Here is a 17,618-nt window from a genome sequence, read left to right on the forward strand (position 1 = left end):
GTTTGCCATGTGGAATAGGTAATGCACATGAGGGAATCCTGTTAGCAAGATATAAATAATATACTAAACACAAAAGACTGGAATCCAGTTACTTTGAATTATCTGATGGCTGTAAATGTTAGCGAACTATGTTTCATAACCTGTTGCTGGATAATGTGTGATGTATGACGAATTGCAAAAAACGAAGTCAAATACATCTAACCATACAGTGGTATGGAAGGACGCTAGTTTCCTAAAATAGAAGTATTGATGACGACAGTGAAAGATTAGCTCTCCCCATTACAACTTATGGCTGGTTCTTTCTACATGGATAATAGACATATGGTAGCCAAATAGTTTAGTACAAATAAAGTGTATTTCCACTTGGATCCATTTATCACATAAATCAGTACTGCTTGCTCAGCCATGCTTGCTTCCTCCAATGCTATTTATTAAAATTTAAGCCACACAAATTAATCCTAATTCCATAACCAGCATGATAAAGGTTTTAAAGGCTCAAATCTAGAAGGACTCAACTTACCCATTTATTCACCGTACAATTTTCCTGACATCAGAACTAGTTCTGAACCTACGATTTAAGCTTTGCAGCCTTCAAAGAGTGCCGTTAACCTCATGTTTCTACAATGCATGCAGAAAATCACAAGCACCCTGCGAAAAGCTCTGTCTGGTCTGCACAAGGTTTTAGGTGGCAATTCTGTCTCAAATGGCAGATTTACAGATGTCTCATTTCCATAACAATGCCTTTCTCATGTGTCCCTTCAGCAGAACAAAAAAGTAGCTCTTTTAATTCACTGCTTATGTTGTGGGGTTAATAGATGGCATTGTTCACTTTGGCATTCATTGGCAAGCACAAGGTCTATTTCTTTATTTTTTGTCTCTTACAATACGCCATCCTCTGTATTTCTGCAGACCCCTTTGAACATTGAATGAGCAGCACACATTGGCCATCTGGAGCTATAGGTGAGACAGATATTGCAAATAATGCTAGCGGAAAAGCAAACGGCAATGGACGAGCATTGTAATTGACTGCATTGGATGCCTCTGGAATTCATTTTCATCTGTCATTTTGCTACGTTTGTGCAACATTGTACTGTAAAGCGGCGTGAGAATCATCTACAGATTGGTAGTGCCACTATGCAGTCTCTCCAGTCGCTCGCAAGGTAAAGTGAGGAAATTGAAAATCTCAACCATGAACTGACTGAGGGTTAATTCGTACAATCTCTAAATACGCAAGATTACAAATTACGGTAAAAACAAAGTAAAAGGGAAAAAAAACAGTCATCTCTGGCTTACCTTAGAAGGCTAGAATATTGCTAGTGGCTTCCCAAACCAACATTGGGCTGGTCTGTAAATAAGAATATGCACATTCTCTCCCCAGAATCACATAGATTGTAGAAAAACATGAAGGCCGGAGATTTCAATTTATGTATCCATGAAGCCAGTAATTCACAGCTGTTCTGTAGCTCTTTAGCAGCTCTGCAAAACAAGTACACTGCAGCACTGTGCAAAGCATAGGATTGCAATACATGTCCTATATATTCAAGTAAAACAGAAAACACGATGTGGAGCCTTGCTCCTTGTGGATGCGGGGCTTCTGTAACAGCAGAATGACTGCCTGCTCCTGCAACAGACTTACAAAATAGGATTTATGCATTCATTAAAGGATGATGTTATTTCCCAGGATACTAATTACATAGACCAGGTGCCTCTGTCTCCTGTTTCCCAGATAAGAGTCTGTAATTTCATTTCAGAGATGATCTACAGTAAGACAGGAGAACCTATTGTGATGATATCATTTGCCTGAGTGGCCATAAATGGGCAATTTCCTTTAAAACGTCACTGCCACTGACGACACAGCTCTTTATAATGGAGTGAGCAGGGTGGATGATAGGGTCCCATCAATCTCCAGAAGCTTTGGCTGCTGCAATAGCATGAATCTCGCAAGAACATTTACAAGGCTGCGGAAGCTGCAGCATGAACCCTGAATATTTCATCTTCCAAGATGTTACAGTGTGAGAAAAAAATCTGCTGGAATTCCTAAAAACACCAGACCCTAAAATATTAGGAAACAGACCCAAGATACAAACCACGTGATTTAATTAAACCTATAGTGACCAAGCTTTCGGTTAACAGGTATTATATGTACTGTAAAAGTCATTCTCTAGGGACATCCCTACAGTGTATATATATACACTACCGTTCAAAAGTTTAGGGTCACTTAGAAATTTCCTTATTTTTTAAAGAAAAGCACAGCTTTTTCCAATGAAGCTAACAAATGATTCAGAAATACACTCTATACATTGTTAATGTGGTAAATGACTATTCTAGCTGCAAACGACAGGTTTGTAATGCAATATCTTCATGGGTGTATAGAGGCCCATTTCCAACAACCATCACTCCAGTGTTCTTATGGTACTTTGTGTTTGCTAACTGTGCAAGAAGGCTAATGGATGGTTAGAATACCCTTGAAAACACTTGTGCAAGTATGTTAGCACAACTGAAAACAGTTTGGCTGATTAGAGAACCTATAAACCGGACCATCCCTTGAGCTAGTTGAGAATCTGGAGCATTACATTTGTTGGTTCCATTAAACTCTTAAAATGGCCAGAAAAAAAGAAATTTCATGTGAAACTTGACAGTCTATTCTTGTTCTTAGAAATGTAGGCTATTCCATGCGAGAAATTGCCAAGAAACTGAAGATTTCCTACAACGGTGTGTACTACTCCCTTCAGAGGAGAGCACAAATGCGCTCTAAACAGAGTAGAAAGAGAAGTGGGTGTCCCTGCTGCACAACTGAGCAACAAGACAAGTACATTAGAGTCTGTAGATTGAGAAATCGACGCCTCGCAGGTCCTCAACTGACAGCTTCATTAAACAGTACATGCAAAATGACAGCGTCAACGTCTACATTGAAGAGGCGACTCCGGGGTGCTGGCCTTCAGGGCAGAGTGGCAAAGAAAAAGCCATATCTGAGACTGGCTAATAAAGAGAAAAGATTAATATGGGCAAAAGAACACAGACATAGGACAGAGGAACATTGGAAAAAAGTGTTATGGACAGACGAATCCAAGTTTGAGGTGTTTGGATCACACAGAAAAACATTTGTGAGACACAGAACAACCAAAAAGACTAAAAAGAAAAGTGTCTGATGCCATCTGTCAAGAATGGTGGAGGAAATGTGATGGTCTGGGGTTTCGTTGGTGCTGGTAAAGTGGGAGATTTGTACAAGGTAAAAGGGATATTGAATAAGGAAGGCTATCACTCCATTTTGCAATGCCATGCCATACCCTGTGCACAGCGCTTGATTGTAGCCAATTTCATCCTACAACAGGACAATGAACAAAAGCGCACCTCCAAATTATGCAAGAACTCTTTAGGGAAGAAGCCGGCAGCTGGTATTCTATCTGTAATGGAATGGCCAGCACAGTCACCAGATCTCAACCCCATTGAGCTGTTGTGGGAGCAGCTTGACCGTATGGTACGAAAAAAGTGTCCAAACCAACTTGTGGGAGGGGCTTCTGGATGCATGGGGTGAAATTTCTCCAGATTACCTCAGAAAATTAACTGCTAGAATGCCAAAAGTCTGCAATGCTGTAATTGCTACAAAGGGAGCATTCATTGATGAAAGCAAAGTTTGAAGGAGAAAATTATTATTTCAAATAAAAATCTTTTTTTCGAACCTTGTTAATGCCTGGACTAGATTTTCAATTCATATGGCAACTCATTTGATTAATAAAAGTATGAGTTTTCATAGAAAACACAAAATTGTCTTGGTGACCTTAAACTTTTGAACGGTAGTGTGTGTGTATATATATATATATATATATATATATATATATATATATATATATATATATATATATATATAGTACGGACCAAAAGTTTTACACACCTTCGCATTTAAAGATTTTTCTGTATTTTCATGACTTGAAAATTGTACATTCACACTGAAGGCATTACAACTATGAATTAACACGTGGAATTATATACTTAACAAAAAAGTGTGAAACAACTGAAAATATGTCTTATATTCTAAGTTCTTCAAAGTAGCCACCTTTTGCTTTGATGACTGCTTTGCACACACTTGGCATTCTCTTGATGAGCTTCAAGAGGTAGTCACCGGGAATGGTTTTCACTTCACAGGTGTGCCCTGTCAGGTTTAATAAGTGGGATTTCTTGCCTTATAAATGGGGTTGGGACCATCAGTTGTGTTGTGCAGAAGTCTGGTGGATACACAGCTGATAGTCCTACTGAATAGACTGTTAGAATTTCTATTATGGCAAGAAAAAAGCAGCTAAGTAAAGAAAAACGAGTGGCCATCATTACTTTAAGAAATGAAGGTCAGTCAGTCCGAAAAATTGGAAACAATTTTTTTTATTTGAAATAATAATTTTCTCCTTCAAACTTTGCTTTCGTCAAAGAATGCTCCCTTTGCAGCAATTACATCATTGCAGACCTTTGGCATCTAGCGAAATTCCACCCCATGCTTCCAGAAGCCCCTCCCACAGGTTGGTTTGGCTTGATGGGCACTTTTTGCGTACCATACGGTCAAGCTGCTACCACAACAGCTCAATTGGGTTGAGATTTGGTGACTGCGCTGGCCACTCCATTACAGATAGAATACCAGCTGCCTGCTTTGCTTCTTCCCTAAATAGTTCTTGCATAATTTGGAGGTGTGCTTTGGGTCATTGTCCTGTTGTAGGATGAAATTGGCTCCAATCGAGTGTAACACCCCAGGTAACTGGTTGTTACAGTGGCATTGCTTTCCTCTCGGGGAGGGTGATGCCATGCTTGCAAGCGAGGAAGGATCCCTTTAACAGGTAACCAGTACATGCAACACTGTTCTGACTCCAGGCCAGAAGGGGGAGCTCGAGACCCAGATTCAGGGGAACATCCCTATATATTCTGGCCTGGGGAGGAGTTAGTCAGAGAGTGAGAGGAGAGAGGAAGCAGACAGAGAGAGTCTGAGAGAGGAAAGCTGGGCCCGTGAAGACGAGTGGTTCTGCAGCTCCTGGAAGTAGAGAGGAACAGAGCAGTCTGTAGGAGACTGAAAGGGGAAGAGAGGCACAGGAGAAGTAAAGAGCTGAAGGGAAGCTGCGACTGAGCTTCCTCCACGCTGAAGCGCAGAATACTGGTAACCGGAAGACCGAGGTTGTGGGGTAACCCTATGCCCCACAGCAGAAACCGGCGGACAGGAGATTGCAGGTCATCTGCCCACCATAACACCCAAAGGCACAGCAGCACATAAAGCCCAGAGTCATCCTGAGAGACTCCTGTAAAAAAGCTCGTGCTGCCTGCGATGTGGGTAGTGTCCTACTGAAAGGGACAGAGAGAAAGTGAGGACCTTGTGTGAGGCCTAAGGCAGCCTTACACCAGTAAAAAGGTAAACAGACTGAAACCTTGTGTCCTCTAGTTCTTTCCAGCACTACACCATCTTTATCTACTACATCGGGAGCCCTGGGGATCCAGCTTCACCTGTGGGAAGCCATACCATCCCTGCTGCCATATCATCACCCCAGTGAACCCATTTAAGCAGAGTCGGTCATCCTTGACCGAATACCACAGGTGGCATCACAAACACTCTTTATTCAAATAACCCCTTAAAAGTACTTTCCTTTTACTTGGACGCCCAGGTCCATGGACCAGGTCACTGCCACCGTGACCACCCCTTTAAATGACCACCGGACCTGGCCCGAGTACCCCAGGGTCCTAGCGTGCGCTCCACAAGTGCTGTCCAAAGGGTATGGCATGGCGTTGCAAAATGGAGTGATAGCTTTTCTTATTCAATATCCCTTTTACCTTGTACAAACCTCCCATTTTACCAGCACCAAAACAACCCCAGACCATCACATTACCTCCACCATCCTTGACAGATGGTTTTAGACACTCTTCCAGCATCTTTTCAGTTGTTCTGCGTTTCACAAATGTTCTTCTGTGTGATCCAAACACCTCAAACTTGGATTCGTCTGTCCATAACACTTTTTTCAATCTTCCTCTGTCCAATGTCTGTGTTCTTTTGCCCATATTAATCGTTTCCTTTTATTAGCCAGTCTCAGATATGTCTTTTTCTTTGCCACTCTGCCCTGAAGGCCAGCATCCCTGAGTCACCTCTTCACTGTAGACGTTGACACTGGCGTTTTGCGTGTACTGTTTAATGAAGCTGCCAGTTGAGGACCTGGGAGGCATCGATTTCTCAATCTACAGACTCTAATGTACTTGTCTTGCTGCTCGGTTGTGCAGCGGGGCCTCCCACTTCTCTTTCTACTCTGATTAGAGCCTGTTTGTGCTCGCCTCTGAAGGGAGTACTACACACCGTTGTAGGAAATCTTCAGTTTCTTGGCAATTTCTTGCCTTCTTTTCTAAGAACAAGAATAGATTGTCGAGTTTCACATGAAAGTTCTTTTTTTCTGGCCATTTTCAGAGTTTAATGTAACCAACAAATGTAATGCTCCAGATTCTCAACTAGCTCAAAGGAAGGTCAGGTTTATAGGTTCTTTAATCAGCCAAACTGTTTTCAGCTGTGCTAACATACTTGCACAAGGGTTTTCAAGGGTATTTTAACCATCCATTAGCCTTCTTACACAGTTAGCAAACACAAAGTACCATAAGAACACTGGAGTAATGGTTTTTGGAAATGGGCCTCTATACACCTATGAAGAAATTGTATTACAAACCAGATGTTTGCAGCTAGAATAGTCATTTACCACATTAACAATGTATAGAGTGTATTTCTGAATCAATTAATGTTAGCTCCATTGGAAAAAAACTGTGCTTTTCTTTCAAAAATAAGGAAATTTCTAAGTGACTCTAAACTTTTGAACGGTAGTGTATATATACACAGTGGCATGCAAAAGTTTTGATACCCCTGGTCAAAATTACTGTGAACAGTTAAAGGAGTTTTCCCATGGACAAAGTTCATTTTAATCAATAGATCTTGCAATAATAATAATTTCCACAATTGGATGGTGTTCAGGTCCGTATTTAGAGTTTATGCTGCCCTAGGCACTTTTCGTACTGCCTCCCCCATTGGTGAGTATGACCAATGCAAACTGTCATGATCTCAATGGCAAGAGAACATAGCATAAGCATATATAGGAACTAGCTCTTGGAAGATGGGAACTGAGCTGACCATGAACTAAACCTAACGCACAACTAGCAGTGGCCGGGTAGCATGCCTACGTTGATTCTAGATGCCCAGCACCAGCCGGAGGACTAAATAAAGCTAGCAGAGGGAAATATTAGTCCTAGCTCACCTCTAGAGAAATACCCCGAAAGGAGACAGAGGCCACCCACATGTATTGGCGGTGAGTTAAGATGAAATAACAAACGTAGTATGAAAATAGGTTTAGCAAATTTGAGGTCCACTTACTACATAGCAGAAGACAGAAAGGACACTTTCATGGTCAGCTGAAAACCCTATCAAAAGACCATCCAGAAATTACTTTAAAACTCTGGCATTAACTCATAACACCAGAGTGGCAATTCCTGTTCACAAGAGCTTTCCAGACACAGTAACGAAACTACAGCTGTGAACTGGAACAAAAATGCAAAAACAAACATGGACAAGAGTCCAACTTATCTAGTAGTTGTCTAGGAGCAGGAACAAGCACAGAGAGGCTTCTGATAACATTGTTGACCGGCAAGCAACTAACAGAGCAGCAAGGTTATATAGCGACTCCCACATCTTGATGGGAACAGGTGAACAGAGAAGATGAAGACACCAGTTCAATTCCACCAGTAGCCACCGGGGGAGCCCAGAATCCAAATTCACAACAGTACCCCCCCCTCAAGGAGGGGGCACCGAACCCTCACCAGAACCACCAGGGCGATCAGGATGGGCCCTATGAAAGGCACGAACCAGATCGGAGGCATGAACATCAGATGCATTCACCCAAGAATTATCCTCCTGGCCGTATCCCTTCCACTTGACCAGATACTGGAGTCTCCGTCTGGAAACACGAGAGTCTAAGATTTTCTCCACAACGTACTCCAACTCACCCTCAACCAACACCAGAGCAGGAGGCTCAACGGAAGGCACAACCGGTACCTCATACCTGCGCAATAATGACCGATGAAAAACGTCATGAATAGAAAAGGATGCAGGGAGGTCCAAACGGAAGGAAACAGGGTTAAGAATCTCCAATATCTTATACGGGCCGATAAACCGAGGCTTAAACTTAGGAGAAGAGACCCTCATAGGGACAAAACGAGAAGACAACCACACCAAATCCCCAACAGAAAGCCGAGGACCAACACGACGGTGGCGGTTGGCAAAAAGCTGAGTCTTCTCCTGGGACAACCTCAAATTGTCCACCACCTGCCCCCAGATCTGATGCAATCTCTCCACCACAGCATCCACTCCAGGACAATCCAAAGATTCCACCTGACCAGAGGAAAATCGAGGATGAAACCCCGAATTACAGAAAAACGGGGACACCAAAGTGGCAGAGCTGGCCCGATTATTGAGAGCGAACTCCGCCAATGGCAAAAAAGCAACCCAATCATCCTGGTCAGCAGACACAAAACACCTCAGATATGTCTCCAGGGTCTGATTAATCCGCTCGGTCTGGCCATTCGTCTGAGGATGGAAAGCGGACGAAAAAGATAAATCTATACCCATCCTAGCACAGAATGCCCGCCAAAATCTAGACACGAATTGGGTCCCTCTGTCAGAAACGATATTCTCAGGAATACCATGCAAACGAACAACATTTTGAAAAAACAGAGGAACCAACTCGGAAGAAGAAGGTAACTTGGGCAGAGGAACCAAATGGACCATCTTAGAAAAACGGTCACACACCACCCAGATGACAGACATCTTCTGAGAAACAGGCAGATCTGAAATAAAATCCATCGAGATGTGCGTCCAAGGCCTCTTAGGAATAGGCAAGGGCAACAATAATCCACTAGCCCGAGAACAACAAGGCTTGGCCCGAGCACAAACGTCACAAGACTGCACAAAGCCTCGCACATCTCGTGACAGGGAAGGCCACCAGAAGGACCTTGCCACCAAATCCCTGGTACCAAAAATACCAGGATGACCTGCCAACGCAGAAGAATGAACCTCAGAGATGACTCTACTGGTCCAATCATCAGGAACAAACAGTTTATCAGGTGGGCAACGATCAGGTCTATCCGCCTGAAACTCCTGCAAGGCCCGCCGCAGGTCTGGAGAAACGGCTGACAATACCACTCCATCCTTAAGGATATCTGTGGGCTCAGAGTTACCAGGCGAGTCAGGCTCAAAACTCCTAGAAAGGGCATCCGCCTTAACATTCTTAGAACCCGGTAGGGATGACACCACAAAATTAAACCGAGAGAAAAATAATGACCAGCGCGCCTGTCTAGGATTCAGGCGCCTGGCGGTCTCAAGATAAATCAAATTTTTGTGGTCAGTCAATACCACCACCTGATGTCTGGCCCCCTCAAGCCAATGGCGCCACTCCTCAAAAGCCCACTTCATGGCCAAAAGCTCCCGATTCCCAACATCATAATTCCGCTCAGCGGGCGAAAATTTACGGGAAAAGAAGGCACAAGGCCTCATCACGGAGCAGTCAGAACTTTTCTGCGACAACACTGCCCCAGCTCCGATCTCAGAAGCGTCGACCTCAACCTGAAAAGGTAGAGCAACATCAGGCTGACGCAACACAGGGGCAGAGGAAAAACGGCGCTTAAGCTCCCGAAAGGCCTCCACAGCATCAGGGGACCAATCAGCAACATCAGCACCCTTCTTAGTCAAATCGGTCAATGGCTTGGCAATATCCGAAAAGCCAGCAATAAATCGACGATAAAAGTTAGCAAAGCCCAAAAATTTCTGAAGACTCTTAAGAGAAGAGGGCTGCGTCCAATCACAAATAGCTTGAACCTTGACAGGATCCATTTCAATGGAAGAGGGGGAAAAAATATATCCCAAAAAGGAAATCCTCTGTACCCCAAAAACACACTTAGAACCCTTCACACACAAAGAATTAGACCGCAAAACCTGAAAAACCCTCCTGACTTGCTGGACATGAGAGTCCCAGTCATCCGAAAAAATCAGAATATCATCCAGATACACAATCATAAATTTATCCAAATAATCGCGAAAAATATCATGCATAAAGGACTGGAAAACTGACGGAGCATTAGAAAGACCAAAAGGCATCACTAAATACTCAAAGTGGCCCTCGGGCGTATTAAATGCGGTTTTCCACTCATCCCCCTGCCTGATTCGCACCAAATTATACGCCCCACGAAGGTCAATCTTAGAGAACCACTTGGCCCCCTTTATGCGAGCAAACAAATCAGTCAGCAACGGCAATGGGTATTGATATTTAACAGTGATTTTATTCAAAAGCCGATAATCAATACATGGTCTCAAAGAGCCGTCTTTTTTTGACACAAAGAAAAAACCGGCTCCTAAGGGAGATGACGATGGACGAATATGTCCCTTTTCCAAGGACTCCTTTATATATTCTCGCATAGCAGCATGTTCAGGCACAGACAGATTAAATAAACGACCCTTTGGGTATTTACTACCCGGGATTAAATCTATGGCACAATCGCACTCTCGGTGCGGAGGTAACGAACCAAGCTTGGATTCTTCAAAGACGTCACGATAGTCAGACAGGAACTCAGGAATTTCAGAGGGAATAGATGATGAAATGGAAACCACAGGTACATCCCCATGAGCCCCCTTACATCCCCAGCTCAACACAGACATAGCTCTCCAGTCGAGGACTGGGTTGTGAGATTGCAGCCAAGGCAATCCTAGCACCAAATCATCATGTAGATTATACAGCACCAGAAAGCGAATAATCTCCTGGTGATCCGGATTAACACGCATAGTTACTTGTGTCCAGTATTGTGGTTTATTATTAGCCAATGGGGTGGAGTCAATCCCCTTCAGAGGAATAGGAGTCTCCAAAGGCTCTAAATCATACCCACAGCGTTTGGCAAAGGACCAATCCATAAGACTCAAAGCGGCGCCAGAGTCGACATAGGCGTCCGTGGTAATAGATGACAAAGAGCAAATCAGGGTCACAGATAGAATAAACTTAGACGGTAAGGTGCAAATGGAAACAGATTTACCAAGCTTTTTAGTGCGCTTAGAGCATGCTGATATAACATGAGTAGAATCACCACAATAGAAACACAACCCATTTTTCCGTCTAAAATTCTGCCGCTCGCTTCGGGACAGAATTCTATCACACTGCATACTCTCTGGCGACTTCTCAGTGGACACCGCCAGATGGTGCACTGGTTTGCGCTCCCGCAAACGCCTATCGATCTGAATAGCCATTGTCATGGACTCATTCAGACCCGCAGGCACAGGGAACCCCACCATAACATCCTTAATGGCATCAGAGAGACCCTCTCTGAAAGTCGCCGCCAGGGCGCACTCATTCCACTGAGTAAGCACAGACCATTTACGGAATCTTTGGCAGTAAATTTCCGCTTCATCTTGCCCCTGAGATAGGGACATCAAAGTTTTTTCTGCCTGAAGCTCCAAATGAGGTTCGTCATAAAGCAACCCCAAGGCCAGAAAAAACGCATCCACATTGAGCAACACAGGATCCCCTGGTGTCAATGAAAAAGCCCAGTCTTGAGGTTCGCCCCGGAGCAAGGAAATCACAATCCTGACCTGCTGTGCAGGGTCTCCGGCAGAGCGAGATTTCAGGGACAAAAATAATTTGCAATTATTTCGAAAATTCTGAAACCCGGATCTATTCCCCGAGAAAAATTCCGGCAAAGGAATTCTCGGCTCAGATACAGGTGCATGACAAACAAAATCTTGCAAATTTTGTACCTTCGTGGCGAGATTATTCAAACCTGCAGTTACACTCTGAAGATCCATTACAAACAGGTGGACACAGAGCCATTCAAAGATTAGAATGAGAGAAAAAAAAAAAAAAAAAAAAAAAATTTCAGCAGACTACTTATTTCTCTCCTTTCTCAGCCAAGGATTTTAACCCTTTAGTGGGCCGGTCAAACTGTCATGATCTCAATGGCAAGAGAACATAGCATAAGCATATATAGGAACTAGCTCTTGGAAGATGGGAACTGAGCTGACCATGAACTAAACCTAACGCACAACTAGCAGTGGCCGGGTAGCATGCCTACGTTGATTCTAGATGCCCAGCACCAGCCGGAGGACTAAATAAAGCTAGCAGAGGGAAATATTAGTCCTAGCTCACCTCTAGAGAAATACCCCGAAAGGAGACAGAGGCCACCCACATGTATTGGCGGTGAGTTAAGATGAAATAACAAACGTAGTATGAAAATAGGTTTAGCAAATTTGAGGTCCACTTACTACATAGCAGAAGACAGAAAGGACACTTTCATGGTCAGCTGAAAACCCTATCAAAAGACCATCCAGAAATTACTTTAAAACTCTGGCATTAACTCATAACACCAGAGTGGCAATTCCTGTTCACAAGAGCTTTCCAGACACAGTAACGAAACTACAGCTGTGAACTGGAACAAAAATGCAAAAACAAACATGGACAAGAGTCCAACTTATCTAGTAGTTGTCTAGGAGCAGGAACAAGCACAGAGAGGCTTCTGATAACATTGTTGACCGGCAAGCAACTAACAGAGCAGCAAGGTTATATAGCGACTCCCACATCTTGATGGGAACAGGTGAACAGAGAAGATGAAGACACCAGTTCAATTCCACCAGTAGCCACCGGGGGAGCCCAGAATCCAAATTCACAACAGCAAACACTGTCGGCAGTGACTTAGACTACTTTCACATCAGCTATTTTTGCCATTCGCAGATCCGGCAGTTTTTCCGCATCTGCCGCGTAACGGATCACTTACAACAACACTGTATTCAGCCTCATTCATTCCCTATGGGACTTGCAGACATGTGCGGCACTTGCGGTTTTGCCGCGATCTGGCAAATGCGGTACTTGCAGCAATGGAAAAAAACACTGCTAGCAGTGTTTTTTTGTCTCACCGCAAGTGAAAAACTGCAAGTGCTGCACTTGTCCGCAAGTAGCCATCACTACCTGTCCCTGCACCTTGCTAGCTCATCCTAGCCATCCCTCTGACCTACAAGTATACTATAAAGCTTTAGAAAAACAATTTATTACCTGACATATTCCTATGATAATGAGGGCTCCAGGCTACGGCGTAGACTGGGATGGGCAGTCTCCGAGTTTCCATTATTTCCTTACACTATCGTAATATTCAGTCACTATGTGGTGGTAATATGTGGTCTGGTCATGGTGTGGTGGTATTTGTAGGTGTATAATGATTTGTATAGGGGAAAGCTGAGTGAATAGTGAATTGTATGGGGGAGAGAGGGGTAGATACCGATTTGTATGGGAGAAAAGCTGAGTGGATACTGATTTGTATGGGGGAAAGCTGGGTGGATACTGTTTTGTATGGGGGAAAGCTGGGTGGATACTGTTTTGTATGGAGGAAAGCTGGGTGGATACTGACTTCTATGGGGGAAAGCTGGGTGGATACTGATTTGTTTACCGAAAGCTGGGTGGATACTGATTTGTATGATGGAAGCTGGGTAAATACTGTTTTGTATGACGAAAGCTGGTTGAATAGTGATTTGTATGGGGGAAAGCTGAGTAAATACTGTTTTGTATGGAAGGAAACTGGGTGAATACTGTTTTGTATGGGGAAATCTGGGTGAATAGTGATTTGTATGGGGAAAACTGAGTGAATACTGATTTGTATGGGGGAAAGCTGGGTGGATACTGTTTTTTATAGGGAAAGCTGGGTGAATAGTGATTTGTATGGAGTAAAGCTGGGTGAATAGTGATTTTTATGGAGGAACGCGGGGTGGATACTGATGTGTATGGGAGAAAGCTGGGTGGATACTGATTTGTATGGGGGAAAACTGGGTGGATACTGATTTGTATGGGGGAAACTGCCTTACATTGTACTTGTTCTGCTCTCCACATTCCATACAAACAGTAACAAATGAAACATGTATATGTGGCAGAATTGACCAGTTCTTTAGTCTGAAGTGCGCAGCTTGTGATTTCCTCATTTGCATTTACACTGAGAGAAATCAATGCTTTCGCATATAAAAGGCCACAAGATTGCACCCAGAAGCTTGCAGTGAGCATTCCTTCCGTTCACTCTGCAGGTTGACCCTAGGTCACGACCCTGTTATAGAACTCCAGCAGCTCCCAGGAGAACGGTAGAGACTAAGACCCCCGAGGGCTCCTCCGCCACTGGCTGCTGTCTGATTGATATTTCCCTGCAGTCACAGCAGTACCTGCTAACCGGAGCATTTAGGACTAATGTGGAGGGAGACGAGGATGGGAGCCGGCTGCTGAACTCTCTGCCCTCACTGCCATGGTCAAACGGAGCTCCCTCTTCATTTGGGTAGTGGAAGGGAAGAACTTACCGGCCAAGGACCTGTAAGTAGCTGCAGTGCCCACAGAGGCGTGGAGCAGCTGTCGGCTGGGGAATATGGGCAGGGAAGGAGCGAGCTGTTTCCGGGATCAGGCTGCAAAATTCAGTAATGATTGTTGGTGGGTGGGCGAGCTGAAAAGGACTTAAAAAAAAAACCTTGCTCAGGTGCCGCCTTCTGCGTCCTGGCACCCCTAGGCACGTTCCCTCAAGTGCCTAGTGGCAAATACGGCCCTGGATGTCTTTAAATTTTTTTTCCTGTGCTGAGATAATCTTATAGATGTGCCCCTGCTGTGTACTGTGTAATGGCTGTGTCTGACCGTGCAGGGACATGGTCTGATCATACCACAGATCCTGGGCAGGGGCGGGAACAAAAGAGAATACAGATATTACAGCAGGGGATCATCTGTACCCTCTCTTTTGCTTCCTCCCCTGCCCAGGAGATGTGGTATGATCGGACCCTGTCCCTGCACAGTGAGACACAGGAATTACACAGTACATAGCAGGGGCACAATTACAGTGCCTTGCGAAAATATTCGGCCCCCTTGAACTTTTCAACCTTTTCCCACATATCATGCTTCAAAGATAAAGATACCAAATGTTAATGTTTGGTGAAGAATCAACAAGTGGAACACAATTGTGGAGTTGAATGAAATTTATTGGTTATTTTAAATTTTTTGGGAAATTCAAAATCTGAAAAGTGGGGCGTGCAATATTATTCGGCCCCTTTACTTTCAGTGCAGCAAACTCATTCCAGTATTCATTGTGGATCTCTGAATCATTCAATGTTGTCCTAAATGCCTAATGATGATAAATATAATCCACCTGTGTGTAATCTAGTCTCCGTATAAATGCACCTGCTCTGTGATAGTCTCAGGGTTCTGTTTGAAGCACAGAGAGCATCATGAAGACCAAGGAACACCACAGGCAGGTCCGTGATACTGTTGTGGAGAAGTTTAAAGCCGGATTTGGATACAAAATTATTTCCAAAACTTTAAACATCCCAACGAGCACTGTGCAAGCGATCATATTGAAATGGAAGGAGTATCATACCACTGCATATCTACCAAGACCCGGCCGTCCCTCTAAACTTTCATCTCAAACAAGGAGAACACTGATCAGAGACGCAGCCAAGAGGCCCATGATCACTCTGGATGAACTGCAGAGATCTACAGCTGAGGTGGGACAGTCTGTCCATAGGACAACAATCAGTCGTACACTGCACAAATCTGGCCTTTATGGAAGAGTGGCAGAAAGAAAGCCATTTCTCAAAGATATCCATAAAAAGTGTTGTTTAAAGTTTACAATAAGCCACCTGGGAGACACACCAAACATGTGGAAGAAGGTGCTCATCACCCTGAACACACCATCCCTTCTGTCAAACATGGTGGTGGCAGCATCAAAACTGATAGAGACATACCCCAAGCGACGTGCAGCTGTAATCGCAGCAAAATGTGGCGCAACAAAGTATTATGTTAACCCCTTTACCCCCAAGGGTGGTTTGCACGTTAATGACCGGGCCAATTTTTACAATTCTGAAAACTGTCCCTTTATGAGGTTATAACTCTGGAACGCTTCAACGGATCTTGGCGATTCTGATATTGTTTTTTCATGACATATTGTACTTCATGATAGTGGTAAAATATCTTTGATATTATCTGTGTTTATTTGTGAAAAAAACAGAAATTTGGCGAAAATTTCACAATTTTCCAACTTTGAATTTTTATGCCCTTAAATCACAGAGATTTGTCACACAAAATACTTAATAGGTAACATTTCCCACATGTCTACTTTACATCAGCACAATTTAGGAACCAAAATTTTTTTTTTTAGGGAGTTATAAGGGTTAAAAGTTGACCAGCAATTTCTCATTTTTACAACACCATTTTTTTTTTAGGGACCACATCTCATTTGAAGTCATTTTGAGGGGTCTATATGATAGAAAATAACCAAATGTGAAACCATTCTAAAAACTGCACCCCTCAAGGTGCTCAAAACCACATTCAAGAAGTTTATTAACCCTTCAGGTGTTTCACAGGAATTTTTGGAATGTTTAAATAAAAATTAACATTTAACTTTTTTTTTACACAAAATTTATTTCAGCTCCAATTTGTTTTATTTTACCAAGGGTAACAGGAGAAAATGGACCCCAAATGTTGTTGTACAATTTGTGCTGAGTACGCTAATACCCCATATGTGGGGGTAAACCACTGTTTGGGCGCATGGCAGAGCTCGGAAGGAAAGGAGCGCCATTTGACTTTTCAATGCAAAATTGACTGGAATTGAGATGGAACGCCATGTTGCGTTTGGAGAGCCCCTGATGTGCCTAAACATTGAAACCCCCCACAAGTGACACCATTTTGGAAAGTAGACCCCCTAAGGAACTTATCTAGATGTGTGGTGAGCACTTTGACAAATAAAGTGCTTCACAGAAGTTTATAATGCAGAGCCGTAAAAATAGAAAATCAAATTTTTTCACAAAAATTATCATTTCGCCCCCAATTTTTTATTTTCCCAAGGGTAAGAAAAGAAATTAGACCACGAAATTTGTTGTGCAATTGGTCCTGAGTACGCCGATACCCCATACGTGGGGGTAAACAACTGTTTGGGCGCATGGCAGAGCTCAGAAGGGAAGGAGCGCCATTTGACTTTTCGATGCAAAATTGACTGGAATTAAGATGGGACGCCATGTTGTGTTTGGAGAGCCCCTGATGTGCCTAAACATTGAAACCCCCCACAAGTGACACCATTTTGGAAAGTAGACCCCCTAAGGAACTTCTCTAGATGTGTGTTGAGAGCTTTGATTCCCCAAGTGATTCACTACAGTTTATAACGCAGAGCCGTGAAAAAAGAAATTATTTTTTTCACAAAAATGATTTTTTTAGCTCCCAGTTTTGTATTTTCCCAAGGGTAACAGGAGAAATTGGACCCCAAAAGCTGATGTCCAATTTGTCCTGAGTATGCTGATACCCCATATGTGGAAGGGAACCACTGTTTGGGCGCATGGCAGAGCTCGGAAGGGAAGGAGCGACATTTGGAATGCAGACTTAGATGGATTGGTCTGCAGGCATCACGTTGCATTTGCAGAGCCCCTGATGTACCCAAACAGTAGAAACCCCCCACAAGTGACCCCATATTGGAAACTAGACCTCCCAAGGAACTTATCTAGATGTGTTGTGAGAACTTTGAACCCCAAGTGTTTATCTACATTTTACAACGCAGAGCCGTGAAAATAAAAAAAAATGTTTCCCACATAA

At 43.4% G+C, this 17,618-nt stretch overlaps 1 protein-coding gene across 7 annotated transcripts in view; it reads right to left on the minus strand.

Moving 5' to 3' along the window:
- DLGAP2 (DLG associated protein 2) overlaps positions 1-17,618 on the minus strand; it is a 1,328,681-nt gene that overhangs the window by 782,243 nt on the left and 528,820 nt on the right. For 2 of the 7 annotated variants that reach the window (XM_077290082.1, XM_077290077.1), the window contains exon 1: positions 1,294-1,731. The exons of the other annotated variants lie outside the window; for them this stretch is intronic. The gene's annotated coding sequence lies outside the window, so the exon portion shown is untranslated. Of the gene's footprint in view, positions 1-1,293; positions 1,732-17,618 lie in introns of those variants that run through there. 7 annotated transcript variants of the gene reach the window in all.

This window comes from Ranitomeya variabilis, chromosome 2, assembly GCF_051348905.1.
Source record: "Ranitomeya variabilis isolate aRanVar5 chromosome 2, aRanVar5.hap1, whole genome shotgun sequence".
Taxonomy (NCBI): Eukaryota; Metazoa; Chordata; class Amphibia; order Anura; family Dendrobatidae; genus Ranitomeya; species Ranitomeya variabilis.